Here is an 18,074-nt window from a genome sequence, read left to right as displayed (position 1 = left end):
CTCAGCTGAATGGTGTAATTGAAAGAATGAATAGAACTTTGATTGAGAGAGTTGGTTGTTTGCTTTCAAGAGCAATGTTACCTAATTCCTTTTAGGGTGAAGCACTGTACACAGTGGCATATGTAATTAATTTGTCTTCCAATTTGCCTTTGCAAAATGAAGTTCTAGACAAAATATGGTTTGGAAAGGATGTCTTTTATGATCACCCACATGTTTTTGGTTTTAAAGCCTTTGTACATGCTCCAAAGGATGAAAGGTCAAAGCTATATTCCAAGAAATGGCAGAGTATTTTCCTTAGACATGCTCAAGATGAATTTAGATATAGATTGTATGATCCAATTGAAAAGAAACTTGTCAAAAGTAGAGATGTAGTGTTCTTTAAAGATCAAACCATTGAAGACATTGAGAAGGTAGAAAGTCCAACTCCTCAAAATAATGAGAAATTAAGTGTTTTAGATCCAATCCCTTTAAGATATTTACCAGGTGTAATTGAGAATGGTGCTCAAGGTGGTGTTCAAGATGATGTATAAGAAAGCATTCAAGGTGACTAGCAAAGTGAAGATGATTTAGACGCTTCTGCAGATTACACTTCTAGTGGTCAACATCATGAACAGGTTGCTCCTTTAGTGAATCCACCTAAGAGATCAACTAAAGATGGACAACCATCCACCATATATTCTTCTAACCAGTATGTGCTTTTAACTAATGGGGGAAAACCTAAATTTTTTGAAGAAGCAATAGAATGTGAGCACAAACAATGTTGGGTTGATGCTATGAGAGATGAAATGAAATCTTTGCATGACAGCCATACTTTTTACTTAGTGAAACTACCTAAGCGTAAAAGAGCTTTGAAAAATTAGTGGATCTATATATTAAAGCAAGAAGAAATTTCTTCACATCCACGGTACAAAATCTAAATTGGTGGAAGAGGGTTTTAGCTAGAAGAAAGAGATTGATTGTAAGGAGATCTTCTCACTTGTTATGAAAATGTCTTCAATTAGAATGGTGTTGGGTCTTGTTGCTGGTATTGACTTAGAAGTTAAGAAAATAGTTATGAAGATAACTTTTCTTCATGGTGATTTAGAAGAGGAAATTTACATGAAGTAACCACAGGGTTTAAGGACAAAGGAAAAGAGAATTATGTGTGTAAACTGAATAAGTGCTTGTATGGTTTAAAACAAGTGCCAAGGTAATGGTAGAAGAAACATGAATTTGAGGCACTTGATATAAATACTAGAAGACCAAAACATGTAGGAGAGCTTTTAGTTTGAGTTAAGTCAGTTTTAGTTTACATACAAACCCTAGTTTTTCTAAGCAACTTGGAGAGAATCTGCACTAAGCTCTAGGAGAAGGACTCTTAGCTAAAGTTCTAAAAGTTTAAGGCTGCAGATCTTTATTCTTAGTTCTTTTATTATATTTTTTTCAAATTTTCTTATGTTCTTTTATTTTAATTTCAGTATGTCTATCAAACTTATCATGAGTGAGCAGTTTATTTAATTTTAAGATTAGGAGAGTAGCACTTTCAATTTTTATTATGGATATATACTAAGGTTATTTAAAGGATTTGAGTTTTGTTTTTTGATTTAATATTCTATATTCTTAATGCATGCTATGTGTTGATACCCACTTAGTGATGATACAAGACACCGGTTGAATTCAAACATATAGTCATGATACTGTGGTTTCAAACCATTTCAACAATTTTGCAAGCATAAAAAATATTCTTCAATTCACATTCTTATTTAATTTCCAATAATTTCCCAAAATTGGGCTAACAACATATAATTTTTGTCAATCAAAGTATTTAATGTAAATAAGGCCATAAATTAATATCACAACTCATTCCATTCAAAATTCAATTTGCAAATAAAAAAGGGGTAGTTATTGTGCTGATAAGTGCATAATTTATTAATTTTACTCCCATCACATTTAGTGTTTCTAGGGCATCTTTATGCCTAATTTAGTTGATTAAAGTATAATTATCTATTAGGCATATGTTTAGAGAGTTGTTGAAATAATTGTGTTAAATGGAGAAATTTTTAGCATTTGCATTAATCTGACTCTTTCTGTATTTTTCAAGGTTTTGGTGAAGTTTCAGAGCATACAAGTGTGGAAGGAAGCTTGAAAGGGCGAAGGATTGAGAAGCGTTGTTGACACAAAGTATACGGGTCGTGTAAGCACAACCACAGACCCGTGCAACATTTTGCCAGAAGAAATCCAGAGAACCGAGGAAGAAACAAAGTACACGGGCCGTGTAATTTGACCCGTGTAAATCCTGGAGACCCGTGTAACCTTCTGTGCCAATACAAAACATACCCTCTCAGCTCCAGTAAGTTACACGGCCCTGGGCCGTGTAGTGATGCACGGGCCATGTATCCGTCGACAATCAGTTTCCTGATTTTGCTCCAGTTGTAGTTTTTGATAGAGAGAAAGACTCTTAAACCTAACCCTAGGCCATTTATTATAAATAGAAGAGGCAGCAGCCGATAAAAAGGAAATTCAGCAGTTGCTTGACAGAGAAGGATCAGACTTTCGTTCTCCATTCATATTTTAGATTTTTTCAATTTTCTTCTTTAATTTTCTATAAGCCATGAACATGAGTGGCTAAGTTCTTAATTCAGTTCAAGGGATTCAAGTTCTTTTGATTGATTTGTGAGACTAAGTTCTTAATTTAATTTTGTCTTTTTGAATATCTATTATTTTCTGATTTCATTATCTTTGATCTATTGAATGATTTGCTAAAAATGCCTACTAGTTAATTGTTTGATGTGATCAATTGCTAGTTCATCTTCATAATCCATAATTGTTGTGTAAGATTGAACATGAGTAGCAATTAGGTTTTATTGATTATGATCCCAGTTTTCGATAATAACCTAAGAAAACAATAGGGTGAATTAAATGATTTAAGCTTCATAAATTGTTGTTCAGCTTATCTACTTCCTATTCTTAAAGCAATTATTAATTTGATGAGGATTGCTTAATACTAATTCAGTTAATAATTAGAGTCAACAAGAGTGCTGGGCTCGAATTGATGAGTATAGAGAAGTTAGGGGTTTACCTCGCTGTTTGGTAAATCTACGTTAAGTATTGAATAAGATATAATTGTATTTCTTTTGTCTATGATCGAATCAATGCATTGGAATGCGAATTACCTTGGATTGAAGTTTGTTTTATTTAATTTTAGTTCTTAAATTCTGATTTCTTCTTTGGATTGTGAATTACCCCCCCCCCAACCTTTGTTTCTTTTTCCATTACACAAGTGCACGAAATTTAGTAATTCAGTCTCTAGGGTTTGAGCTAGACTTACCACTTATTGCAAAAAATATTTCATTACTCATAATTTCAGTTAATTTAATTTCTGGTGGAATCAACAACTACCAAGAATTTTGGCGCCATTACCGGGGATTAAAATTTATTGGATTTCGTGTTTTTAGTGTTAGGATATTCTGTTATTAATTTTGTTTGTGAGTTGTTGCTGTTTTTAGGTTTTTGAAAAAAAAAATTACGGTGTTACTATTCATTAAGAATTTTGGTTGAATTAGGAGGGTGGCCCATACCTATTTTGAAGGAAACGACGTTCTGATTAAGACCAATCAATCCATAGGATTTCTTGGCCCCACCCTCTTGAGGCCAAATTTGATTATTTTCTAAGGTTTTAAGGCATTTTTTTGTTTTTGCTTTGATTTCTTTTTGTTTATGATAAGAGCTTCTCAATCTGGTGAGTTGATATTTGATCCAAAAGTAGAAAAAATAGCTAAATAGTTGAGAAAATTGGCTAAGCAGATTCTAAGTACATCTGAAGGAGTCCAATCTCTAAAGGAGTTAAGTTCATATTCGGATTTGGATTCAAATTCTGAAAACAAAACCATGGCTGCTAGAACTTTGAAAGAGTTGGCTGCTCCTGATCTAAACCAACAGCCTTTGTGTATTCAATACCCTACTTTAAATGTTGCTTTTGAGTTGAAATCTCGACTAATCCATTTGCTACCTAAGTTTCATGATCTTGCAGGTGAGGATCCACATAAGAATTTAAAAGAATTTCATGTTGTGTGTTCCAGCATGAAACCTCAAGGAGTTTCAGAGGATCAAATCAAGCTTCGAGCTTTCCCTTTCTCACTGGAAGACACAGCTAAGGATTGGTAGTATTACCTTCCTTCTAGATCTGTCAACTCATGGATTGGGATGAAGCAGATATTTCTGGAGAAGTATTTTCCTACTTCCTGTGCTGCCATCATAAGAAAAGAAATTTGTGGCATCCGGAAGTACAATGGAGAGAGCTTGTATGAGTATTGGGAATGATTTAAGAAATTGTATGCAAGTTGTCCCCATCATCAAAGAAGTTAGCAGCTTTTGATTCAGTATTTCTATAAGGGACTTCTACCAATGGACCGCAGTATGATAGATGCTGCTAGTGGAGGAGCTTTGGTTGACAAGACACCAGAAGAGGCAAAGAGGCTGATTGCTAACATGGCAGCAAATTCTCACCAGTTTGGAATGAGAATGGATCACACACCTATGAAGGTTAATGAGGTAAGTACATCTAGCCTTGAGAAACAAATTTCTGATTTAACTTCTTTGGTGAGGCAATTAGCTGTAGGGAACATACAAACTATTAAGGTATGTGGAATTTGTTCGGGTTTGGGTCATGCTACTGACATGTGTCCTGTGTTACAAGAGGATGAATCAATGCAACATGCTAATGCAGTAGGACATTATGGACAGCCACAATGCAGATATGATCCCTTTTCTAATACTTATAATCCAGGATGGCGAGATCATCCCAAGTTGAGTTATGGGAATCAATCGGTGCAAAACTGATACCAGCAGCAAAGACCAAAAGTGAATCAACCACCTCCACCTCCACCTCCCTCAAATCATGGTATGTCACTTGATGAAATTGTTAAGGCTTTGGCTAACAATACACAACAGTTTCAACAGGAGACCAGAAATAGCATTCAAAACATAGAGAGGCAGATTGGTCAGTTAGCCTCATCTGTGAGTAAGCTGGAAGCTCAAGGTTTTGGAAAGCTTCCATCACAAATAGTCATGAACCCCAGAGAAAATGCGAGTGCTATACTGTTACAGAGTGGAAAAGAAGTTGATAACCAAACTCCACATGAGCCAATGAAAAAGAAAAAGCAAGGAGCAAAAGAGCCAAAAGAGTCTGAATTTCCTGAAGTTGAGGTAAATACTGAACCTAAATTGAATAAGGTTAATAATTCTGTTCTTCCTCCATTCCCATGCAGGTTGGCTAAGACTAAGAAAGAAAAACAAGAGAAAGAAATTTTAGAGACTTTCAGAAAGGTGGAGGTGAATATACCTTTACTTGATACGATCAAACAAGTTCCCAAGTATGTTAAATTCCTTAAGGAACTATGCACTACAAAGCACAAGTTGAGGAATAATGAGAATATCAGTGTGTGGGAAAATGTGTCGGCATTAATTCAGCAAAAATTTCCCCCTAAGGATCCAGGTTCATTTTCTATTCCCTGCAGAATAAGTGATTCTAAATTTGAACGTGCAATGACAGATTTAGGAGCATCTATTAATGTTATGTCAAATTCAGTTTTTCAAACTTTAAATTTGGGTCCTTTGAAAGAAACCAGTGCCATTATTCAGTTAGCTGATCGTTTTAATGCTTACCCATTAGGAGTAGTTGAGGATGTGTTGGTGCAGGTTGGAGAATTCATTTTTCCTGCAGATTTTTATATTCTTGATATGGAGGATAGTGTTCCCACATCAAAGTCAACTTTGATTTTGTTTGGAAGACCTTTCTTAAAAACTGCCAAGATAAAAATTTATGTGGATGATGGTACCTTAACTATGGAGTTTGATGGAGAGACTGTCAAATTTAATATCTTTGATGCCATGAAGTATCCTGCTGATGACCATTCTATTTTTTTCTATTGATGTTGTTGATTCATTTGTGCAGGATGTTTTTGAGTTAAGCATGGAGGATGAGTTAGAAGTGGTGATTAATCAAGGAATTCAAGAAATCAGTACCAATCCACCATTAAGTGTAGAGGTTCAAGATGCAGTAATGGCATTGTAGTCATTACCTCCTCTTCCAAAAAGGTATGGAGTATCAAAGATTGACTTACCTGTATCTCAAACAAAATTATTACCTTCTGTGGTGCAGGCACCAGTTCTTGAACTCAAGCCTTTACCTGAGCATTTGAAGTATGTTTACTTGGGAGACAATGAGACACTTCCAGTTATCATCTTAAGTAATTTAACAAAGATTCAAGAAGACAGTTTGATTAGAGTTCTGAGAATACACAAGGAAGAAATTGGATGGACAATAGCTGACATCAAAGGTATAAGTCCATCAGTGCACATGCACGGGATTTTACTGGAGGATGAGGCTAAACCAAGTAGAGAAGCTCAAAGGAGATTGAATCCACAGATGATGGAGGTTGTGAAGAAGGAGATTTTAAAGCTACTGGATGCAGGAGTTATTTACCCAATTTCGAATAGCAAATGGGTAAGTCCAGTCCAAGTAGTGCCAAAAAAATCAGGAGTCACTGTGGTAGCAAATCAAGATAATGAACTTGTTCCAACAAGGATTCAGAGTTGATGGCGAATGTGCATAGACTACCGCAAGCTGAATTCAACAATAAGGAAGGACCACTTCCCATTACCATTCATTGATTAGATGCTTGAGTGGTTAGCTGGTAAGTCTTATTTCTGTTTTCTCGATGGCTTTTCTGGATATAATCAAATTCTGATTGCACCGGAGGATCAAGAGAAGACTACCTTCACTTGCCCTTTTGGAATTTTACTTTTAGAAGGATTCCCTTTGGGCTTTGTAATGCACTTGCCACATTTCAGAGATGCATGATGAGCATATTTCAGATTACATTGATACTTGCATTGAGGTGTTCATGGATGATTTTACTATGTATGGTGATTCATATTATGCATGTTTACATCATTTAACTTCTGTTCTTGAGAGATGCATTGAGAAAAATCTTGTTTTGAATTATGAGAAGTGTCATTTTATGGTGGAGCATGGGATTATTTTGGGTCATCTTGTCTCTAATAGGGGTATTGAGGTGGATAAATCTAAAATTGATTTAATTGTGAGCTTACCCCACCCCACAACTGTGGGGAAGTACGCTCTTTTCTTGGTTATGCAGGTTTCTATCACAGGTTCATTAAGGATTTCTCTAAAATAGCATTGCCTTTGTCTAGACTCTTGCAAAAAGATGTTCCTTTTGAGTTCAGTAAAGAGTGCAAAGTGGCTTTTGACAAATTGAAATCTGCATTGACATCACCCCTATTATCCAAGCTCCTAATTGGACTATACCGTTTGAAATTATGTATGACGCAAGTAATTATGCAGTGGGAGCAGTTTTAGGGCAGCATGTTGGGAAGCTCTTTCATGTGGTTTATTATGCATCCAGAACACTCAATTCAGCTCAGCGTAATTATTCTATGATCAAAAAAGAGTTTTTGGCTATAGTTTTTGCTGTAGATAAATTTCGATCATATTTGCTTGGTTCTAAAATAATTATCTTCTCTGATCATGCAGTGTTGAAGTATCTCTTGGAAAAGAAGGAAGCAAAACCAAGGTTGATTAGATGGATCCTTCTGCTGCAAGAATTTGATCTTCAAATCAAGGATAAAAAAGGAGCTGAGAACCTAGTAGCTGATCATTTGAGCAGGTTAGTGACACAAGAAGATCCACTTCCTTTACAGGAACTTTTTCCTGATGAGCAGTTATTTAAATTCTAAGGTATGATCCCTTGGTATGCTAATTTGGTGAATTATTTGGTTACTAAGTTTATGCCTTTTGATTTAAGTAGAGCTAAGAAAGAGAAATTGAAAAGTGAGGCTAAGTATTATGTGTGGGATGACCCGTAATTGTGGAAATTTTATTCAAATCAAATTATTAGGAAATGTGTTCCTAATAATGAGATTCAATCTATTCTTGCTTTTTGTCATGCCTATGCATGTGGAGGTCATTTTGGACCCAAGAGAACAGGTAGAAAAATATTAGATTGTGGTTTTTACTGGCCCAGTATATTTCGTGATTCATATTTGATTTGCAAAAATTGTGAACAATGTTAAAGAATAGGAAGTTTAACCCATAGGAATGAGATAATTCAGAATCCAATACTTGTTTATGAGATTTTTGATGTGTGGGGTATTAATTTTATGGGTCCATTTCCTTCTTCTTTTGGCGTTGTTTATATATTACTTGTTGTTGATTATGTTTCGAAATGGGTGGAAGCCAAAGCCACCAGGACTGATGATTCTAAAGCAGTCGTAGATTTTATCAAGTCAAACATTTTTAGTAGGTTTGGAGTTCCTAGAGCTTTAATTAGTGACCGAGGCACACATTTTTGTAATAGAACTATTGAGGCATAGTTGGGGAGATATAGTGTTTTCCATAGAGTATCTACAGCTTATCATCCTCAAACAAGTGGGCAAGCAAAGGTGTCTAACAGAGAGATCAAGTCTATTTTAGAAAAAACAGTGAAGCCAAATAGAAAAGATTGGAGCCGTAGACTTGATGATGCTTTGTGGGCTTACAGGACTACTTAAAAGACACCCATAGGTATGTCCCCCTATAGATTGGTATTTGTTAAGTTGTGTCACCTTCCTGTTGAGTTAGAACATAAGGCTTATTGGGCTGTTAGACATTGTAATTTGGATTTGGATACTGCTGGTGTGGAAAGAAAATTACAATTGCAGGAATTAGATGTTAGTAGTATGCCCTAGAGCATATCATTTAGTATGTATCTTGTACATATTTTTAATAATAAAAGGCATTTCCACTTTTCCGTTTACATAATATATTTATGTGGAATAGAAAAGGTCCATTGATATTTTGTTAGAAATATTATTCTTAAGTTATTAAGAATATGAGTGACAATATTTCTAGCACAAAGTATCATAAATAGGTTCACAATCGAGGATACTTCATAATAAGGACATGACTTATCCAGAAAGATTGTATTCATGTTTGTTCCCAAGTTATTTATATGAGATATAAATAAGATGGAATTGTGAGTCTCATGCCATATAACAAACTTGATAGGCACTTATAAATGATAAGTAGGCCGAACCAGTGACACTTATTACAAGCACATGGAGTTTACTCTTGTCAATGTTTTGTCATAAATCATATCAGTGCATATAATCTTTAGACCTGAGATAGCACAGTTATCTTGTATATAGGTAGTTTGAGTTTGATACTGCTTTCATACTTGTACTATGTATGGGTATATGGGCATGTGTTGGCTCCTGCTAGTTATATATGGAGGTAGGTGTTGATCAAGAAGGAATCTGTTCCTCTAAGTAAATAGAGATAAAATCCTATGTTCATTTAATTGTTCTTGATGTTTCAAGTTCTGGCCAGACAGATAGATTTATTCGAAAAGAGTTTCGATGAGAAAAATCTTTTAATCAAGAACTGGAATTAAAAGAGAACATAATATTCATAGCAAATGGAGTTTGACATAAACCATGACTCGGCTTGAGTTGGGATTTTGTAGCAGAGAGATTCTAGTGCATGGTAACATATGATTATAGGTTCATTTAAGGTAAATCTTATTACTAATTGGGTGGCCATGGCATGCTATGCTAGGTGTTAACCATGGTCTATGAGGTTCATAAAATGATTTAGAGAAATCATTTATGGTAAGAAAGAGTTCGATGATATTAAGAGTTGATATCATGTCTCATTGCCAATTAGTGGTGAGCCTAGTAAGTCACACACATACACAAGTTATCACCTATTTAAATATGATTTAATTAATTAATTAAAGAGTTTAATTGATTAATTAAATAGATTTGGTTTGCAATTAAATTGCAAAGTCCCTAGCATGACTTGAAACCAAATCTAGATTATTGGATGTGTAGTATAAATTAAATTTATATTTAAAGTGTTTAAATATGAATTTAATTGATGAGAAATTAATTAATAGAGATTAATTAATTAATTTATATTTGATATAAATTAATTAGAAGAAGAAAATAATTATTTTGGGTTAAGAACTCAAAATTAAGACACAGGGGCATTTTGGTCATTTCACAATGTGACACGTGGCACCATGAGATGGTGACACATGGCATAACACATAAGCTTGCCAAATGTTTTTTAATCATGTAAGATGATTAAAATCAAGATTAAATATAGGTTTGACACTTGGCACAATGTGATTGGGTCACTTAAACCTAGAGCTAATCAAAAGGTGACATGTGGCTAGGGTTTAATGTGTTAACCTAGCTATTTAAGTGTGGTTATGAAAAGAAAATATAACTAGCAGCCTCTCCTCTCAATTGTCACGCCACTTTGAGCCTCTCCAGCTATTTCTCTTCATCTCTCATCAATTCAAAGAGATTAGCCATCAATCTCTTGAATTAAGAACACTAGAAATTGTTTCTAGTGTCCTGTTTACATCTCTAATCTCTTAAAAGGCAGAACTTGAATTTCTAATTAATAGAAAAGGCTTTAGAAGTTGTTCAAGGGCTGCCATAGGTGTTCTTGGTGTGGACAAGCTAGAGGGACAACATCTGGTGTCCTGAAGACGAATCTCAAAGGTGCAGACACGCTGCAGCACATCAAGAGGTTAGTGTAATCGTTCTTGATTTAATCTAGGGTTCTAAAATTAATCTGATTAATTTTAAAATCTTAAATGGAAAATACAGATCCAAAAATATATTAAAAGAGTTTTAATATGTTGTTTATCATTGAAATCAAATAGATAAAAAAATCTTGCATGGTGCATGTGACCCTAGGTGAAATTTTTTGAATTCAATGGTATAATCTTGTGTTTTTCACGTTTTCGTTCCTTCATTAGAGGAAATTCAACTTGAGGCTTATGAGAACTCTAAGATCTATAAAGAAAAGACCAAGGCATTCCATGACAAACTAATTCTAAGGAAGCAGTTTGTGATTAGGCAAAAAGTTTTATTGTATAATTCTAGATTGAAGCTGATGCCTGGTAAGTTGCGTTCTCGTTGGATTGGACCCTTTGTCGTTACTAATGTGTTTCCTTATGGTGCAATTGAAATTCAAAGTTTAGGAACTAATAAGTTATTCAAGGTTAACGGTTATAGATTTAAGCCATTTTATGAAGGGTTTCAGGAGCATACAGTGGAGGAGCTTAAATTGAGTAACCCAATTTATGAGGATTAAGGAGCTTTGCCATGTTGAACTAACAACGATAAACAAAAGTGCTTCTTGGGAGGCACCCCATGGGTGGCTTGTTAGCCACAATCAGATTTGTTTTCTTTCATTTATCTTATTTTATTTTCTAACATTTTTTCCTTTTCTTTTGCATTTGGGCTTTACATTGGGGACAATGTAAGTTTTAAGTGTGGGGGAGGAGAAATTTATTGCTGCAATCTTTTTGAATATTAAAAAAAAATAATAAATAAATAAATAAATTTATTCTTATAAGCTTGATTCATGATTCTATATTAACTCTCGGAGAGAAGTGTTTTGTCTTTGAAATGACTTTTCTATTTTAGATTGAATTTTTAAAATTTTAGGTAAGGTAATAGTAACTTTAATAATGGATTTCCCCTCTTCTCCATACCATAGAGCAATTTTTTGTCATGCATAAATCATTTAGGCTTGATTTAATAGTGAAATGATTAGTTATGTGTACTTTAAACTAGTGCCATGCATATTTCTGAACTTTGTTTAATCTATCAGGGCACTTTATAATATGTAGATACATAAATTGGGGGAAATAAAATGCTAAACTTGAAAATTGCTCCACTATTTAGTTAAGCAAAGTAACCAGGAGTCTTCATGAATCCCATGTTGATTCTCAAGCCAAAAGCTAGCTAGGACATGAGCAAGGTACTTTTCTAAAGGTGACGGTTAAAATAAAAAAAAAAGTAACTGTGATGAGAGAGAAGTACCAATTTCAAATAAAAAATAAAAAAAATCCATTTCTATCTCCCCTAAGATTTGCAAAAAGCTATAATTATTGTGCCTTGATAAATTAGCCTTGTGTTTTGATATGTATTGATTTAAAATTTTATGGAACTTTAATTGTGTCAGCTTAATTGATTTCAAGCCTTTTGTTTTGTATTGGAAAATTGTTGATATATTGGTATGGTGTTGATGGAATTTATTATGAATGTTATTACCTTACTTGCCTCTTCTTTCAAACTTTTAATCTTTTTTTAGAGAATGTTGTGATAGGGTGAAGTTAAGGAACTTCTAAGTGGAGTTGATTGAGAGTTTAAGTCATGCTTGAGGACAAACATGAAATAAGTGTGGAGAATTTGATAAGTGCATAATTTATTAATTCTACTCTCATCACATTTAGTGTTTCTAGGGTATCTTTATACCTAATTCAGTTGATTAAAGTATAATTATCGATTAGGCATAGAGAGTTGTTGAAATAATTGTGTTAAATGGAGAAATTTTTAACATTTGCATTAATCTGACTCTTTTTGAATTTTTCAGGGTTTTGGTGAAGCTTCATAGCATAGAAGTGTGGAAGGAAGCTTGAAAAGGGCGAAGGATTGAGAAGCATTGTTGATACAAAGTACACGGGTCATGTAAGTACAACCACAGACGCATGTAACATTTTGTCAAAAGAAATCCAGAGAACCGAGAAAGAAAAAAAGTACACGGGCCATGTAACTTGACCCGTGTAAATCCTGGAGACCCGTGTAACCTTCCGTGCCAATACAAAACATACCCACTCAGCTCCAGTAAGTTACAAGGTCCTGGGCCGTGTAGTGATACATGGGCCGTGTATCCATTGACAATCAGTTTCCTGATTTTGCTCCAGTTACAGTTTTTGATAGAGAGAAAGACTCTTAAACCTAACCCTAGGCCATTTATTATAAATAGAAGAGGTAGCAACCGACAAAAAGGAGATTCAGCAGCCTCTCGACAAAGGAGGATCAGACTTTCGTTCTCCATTCACATTCTAGATTTCTTCAATTTTCTTCTTTAATTTTCTATAAGCCATGAACATGAGTGGCTAAGTCTTTAATTCAGTTCAAGGGATTCAAGTTCTTTTGCGTGATTTATGAGATCAGGTTCTTAATTTAATTTATGTCTTTTTGAATATCTATTGTTTTTTTATTTCATTGTCTTTGTTCTATTGAATGATTTGCTAAAATTGCCTATTAGTTAATTGTTTGATGTGATCAATTGCTAGTTTATCTTCATAATCCGTAATTATTGTGTAAGATTGAATATGAGTAGCAATTAGGTTTTATTGATTATGATCCTAGTTTTTGATAATAACCTAAGGAAACAATATGGTGAATTAAATGATTTATGCTTTATAAATTGTTGTTCAGCTTAACTACTTCCTACTCTTAAAGCAATTTTTAATTCAATGAAGATTGCTTAATACCAATTCAGTTAATAATTAGAGTCAACAAGAGTGCTGGGCTCGAATTGGAGTATAGGGAAGTTAGGGGTTTACCTCGCTGTTTGGTAAATCTACGTTAAGTATTCAATAAGATATAATTGTATTTTTTTTTGTCTATGATCGAATCAATGCATTGGAATGCGAATTTGTAACATCCCTATTTGTATAGCCTGGTATATTTCACTGTTCCGGTGACCGGTGCCGGTCCGAACAATTAAGGGGATTAGAACCACATTTAAGATAACTAGAGAAGCTATAAACACAAATAATTAGTAATGTCCAATTAGTTAAGTATAAATAAGAAGAACAGAACATAAGAAGTTAAACAAGCCGAGAGTCACAACAATGGGTGACCTTCTCGGGAATGACTGCGAAGTCATTTTAAACTCAAATTTCGAACCGTAAAAAGTGACGCCGCGGTCCTTAGGACCCTTATGAACACAGTGGAAAAGAGAAAATCATGAAAAAAAACTGTTAAGCCAGTCAAATAATTAGGCCAGGGAGCCGGAAGAAATATGGAATTAATTGCAAACCGGGATGAACCGGCGAGGGGCAATTTGGTCAATTGACCCCGAGAGCTGACTCCTGACCTAACTGTCAAATAAAATCGGAAAAAAGAAAATTTTGGAATCGAGAATTAAATTAAAGAACTAATAGAAAAATAATAAAAAAAAAGAAAATGGAAAATGGAAAAGTCAAAAGGTGATGACATCATGCATGACCTCATGCATGATGCCATAAAGAATATAATTTATTTATTTACATTTTTGGTCTTCCATAAGACTTAAAAATTCAAAAAAAAAAAAGAAATAAAATCATTTCTTCTTCTTCAAAAAACGTCACTCTCTCTCCCTCACCCTCTCCCTCACTTAAACCACCATTAAAGCTCATTTTTGAGCTTGAAGAACCAAAATCCAACCATAGAAAATTGTCCTACCATAACTAGACTTTGTTTGAGCAACTAGGAAAGAGGATTCAAGGAAAAGAAAGAAGAAAAATTTGAAGAAAACGAGGAAGAAAATTCTGCTCAAGGTTAGTAATACAAACTTCAATTTTTTTTGTTTAATTAGTGTTTCTATGGCATCAAGAGCTTGTAAATAAACTTAAAATGAAATAAAAATATGTAGAAAGACAAAAATGAAATTTTGGGCAGCCATGGATGTATGAGGGCATGATGTGTTTTGAATGAATTAAAAGTGTTAGTAAGCTTGTATGAGTATGGTGGTAAGATGGAAATGCATAAATGTCATTAAATGCATGAGATTGATGAGTTAGGGTTTTGAATGTTAGGGTTTGTGAACCAAAAATGTGAGAAGTAAGTAAATGGCATGTTTGACCTATTGTGAAGTGAAAAATGGTCAATAATGACCAAAGGAGATGTGTGGGAATTGTTAGAATGGAAGTCAAATTCGTAGGGTAAATGGTCATGCTGCTGGCAGCATGACCAAGTCAACTTTGAAGGACCAAAACTGAAATTTTACAAGTCCAATTGATATGCCACTAATTGGGGATAAAAATAGACATAAAATGACACAATTTTCATTAAGGAATCATGCCCAAAAACTGACCAAAACCTAGTGAACCAATTGACCAAAGTTTGTAGGAGCAGTCTGCCACTGCACAAACTGACCAAATGAATAGTATTTGTTTATTTGGTCGTAACTCGAATTAGGCAGGTCAAATTGACCTGAAATTTTACCAGTAATTAGATAAGATATAGATCTAAAACTTTCATGAAGAACACCAATCCAAATTATGCCATTAACCTAATCAAATTATTGAGCAAAGTTGAGTTACTGAACCTGCAAAACTGCAGATTTCCATTTGAATAGTAAAGTTCCAATGGCTATAACTCTCTCTAGAAAACTCCGATTTAGGCGATTGTTGAACCGATGGAAACCTAAGACATAGTAAACATTTTGTATGAAGGAAATTAGACCAAATTAAGGACTTAACTTGATCAAATTACTGAACGAAGTTGGATCAAAATCTGCCAGAACCCAAAATTGCAGCATGAACAGTGCACGTGAACAGTAATTGTATTTTGGCTATAACTTGAGCTACAAAACTCCAATTGGGGTGATTAAAAAATGAGAATACACTTAAGACAATAAGGAACATTTTCTATGAAGGAAGGTTTGCCAAATTCCAACAGTAAAAGGACCAATGAAATAGTGTAACTTAGGACTCCAAAACCGAAAATTGGCAATTTTGCCTAAAAGACCTAAGCTTTGAGAAAATGACCAAAACCAACAAGTTTAGTGACCAAAATGTGGTATGTGGGTGAAGTTGGAGTTCTCATACCTATTAAGCCTTAAAAAGTCAATAATTTGACTTGAATAGTGTAGTGAATAGTAACCCGAAACACAAAATTTCGAGAACGTCGAATTTAACACGTTAGAGCTAGGTAAATGTGAAGCTAAATTTATTTTGGATTTATGTTAAGTTCTAGTACTGAAACATTGTAAAATTGTGTGTTTCAGTTGAAAAGAATACCGGGAATGAACCCGAGGAATCGAGTCAAGGCCAAGAGGCGACTCGCTTGAGGTTTGTGCTCAAAAATTTTTAAATTATAGTTTTCATAATGGAAATTGATTTGTTATACATTGTGAATGTGTTTTGTTCATTGTGAATTTCGAGAATGTTGTGTTGCCTATTTTTCAATGGAAATTTGGAATGAAAATTATTTATTGATTTGTATGAAATATTTGAACAAATGGTTTTGAATTTAGTTATGACTTTGAAAAATCTTATTTGAAAAATAGTATGTTGCCTACTTTGAAAATGAAAAGTTTGGAATGAAATATGATTTGTGAATTGTATGAAATGTTTGAATAACTTGATTTAAATTGTTTTGAATAATTTAAAATATTGAATTGTGACATTACCATGATGTAGTATTTATGATGCTTTTGATTTAAATTGTTTTTAATTCACACTTGGCATGACAATATTAATATGTTCCTCATCCACTTGTGGGGTGAGTTTGATATTTGATTAATTTCCTCCCTCTCTGGCTTCCCAGTCTGAGGGGCGAGTTTGGATGAGTACTCATTAGCTAGCTAGCTACCTCCCTCATTGATTTCGATTAGTGGGGGTGTTTGCCTTGTCGTGATGTACACACGGCATGTTCGGAAATTTTGTGTCATGGCCTAAGTTGTATTGTTGATTGGCAACACTATCTTTATTGAATTATTTGATCAAAGTTGTGTTGTGTTAAGCTTTGAAAATTATGATTTGTTATAAATGTGATTTGAAAATTTGAAATATGATTGTGAAATATTTGAATTATGAATTGTTCATGAATGTTTTAAATTATACATTTTACATTTTATTGTGCACCACTGAGTATCTTTATACTCAGCGATAGCTTTAACTTACTGTCGCAGATAGAGAAAAGGACATAGCAGTAGAGTGAGCTGCTACAGTCAGAGAGGAGCACGGTTGAAGAAATTCTGTACGGGTATTGTCTATACCCTGGTAGTTTAGTTTGATGTAAATATGATAGTATGCATATGTATCTCTGTAGTTTGAGCAGTTGTACAAATAAAATTGTAATAATATTATTTTTGAGATTTTGTGTTTGTAAATTTAATAGTGGATGAAAATTAAATATTTAAAATGCAATGTGCATGAGTTTATGAAATGTTTTGAGTTATTAATTTTTTTTATTTGAAATTTGGATTTTGAGTTGAAATGTTGCCATTGTTGTTGATTTGAAATTTGGTGGTTGCAAATGAAGTTGTGATTGAGTAATATATTGGAAGTGTTTTTATTTTTAGGTTTTGAAGAACTGTTTTCTCAAAATACAGACGGCACTCTGCTGAAATTTTTATAAAAATTGCGGAGATTTTAAATATCCAAAAATTTGATTTGTGTTTGGACTTTAAATAAAGTTTTTTAATAATTGAAAAAAATTTTACCCACCAATTCCAAAATGAACGAAATTGTTTTAAAATCCCTTGTAGTATATTTAATGGGTTACCGGTAGGTGAAGTACGGTAATTCATTAGGTGTACTACGGGAACATGTTACATCTTACGAGGAGTAGGGTGTGACATGTTTAGTGGTATCAGAGCAAAGGTTTTAAATAAATTTTGAACTGTGAATTTGCAATATTTTGTTGGTAAATACAACTGCTCAAATGCTTGATATATATGACATATTTACATCATGAATATGCGCTAACAGAGATCAACCTCCTTGTGTTTGTTATCAGAGAGTAGAAAATTTCTGGAAAACGGAATGGAAGAGGGAGATCATTCCGTAGAGCAATCTGTCGAGGCTGAGGCCCGAGGAGAAGCCCCAGCACTCTTGAATGTGAGTGGGTCAGCCACTCTAGCTCCTCCTCAAGCACCGCAGTTTCCTGCTCAGTTTGCACAGCAGATGGCTGCGTTCTTTCAACAAATGGCGGGAAATATGCCACCTCAAGCACAAACACAAGCACTTGCAGCACAACCACAGCCTCCGGCTCGGCAATATGAGAAATTAATGAAATTTGGGGCTACAGAATTCAAAGGAACAGTGGATCCATTGGAAGCAGAACAGTGGTTAGAGAGGATGGAATGGGTTTTCAGAAAACTACAGTGTGCTGAAGAGTTGAAGTTCGAATATTCAGTATCACTTTTGCACGGGGATGCATATGAGTGGTGGAAGACCATCTCCTACAGTCTGGTAGAGCCACCAGTCCTCACATGGGCAGACTTTTTAAGG

General features: G+C 34.3%; 1 pseudogene; it reads left to right on the top strand.

The window, feature by feature from the left end:
- The window catches only part of LOC110671444 (uncharacterized), a 41,041-nt pseudogene that overhangs the window by 1,344 nt on the left and 21,623 nt on the right, over window positions 1-18,074 (top strand).

This window comes from Hevea brasiliensis, chromosome 14 (assembly GCF_030052815.1).
Source record: "Hevea brasiliensis isolate MT/VB/25A 57/8 chromosome 14, ASM3005281v1, whole genome shotgun sequence".
In the NCBI taxonomy this organism is placed as follows: Eukaryota; Viridiplantae; Streptophyta; class Magnoliopsida; order Malpighiales; family Euphorbiaceae; genus Hevea; species Hevea brasiliensis.
This window is presented reverse-complemented; position numbering and strand designations above follow the sequence as displayed.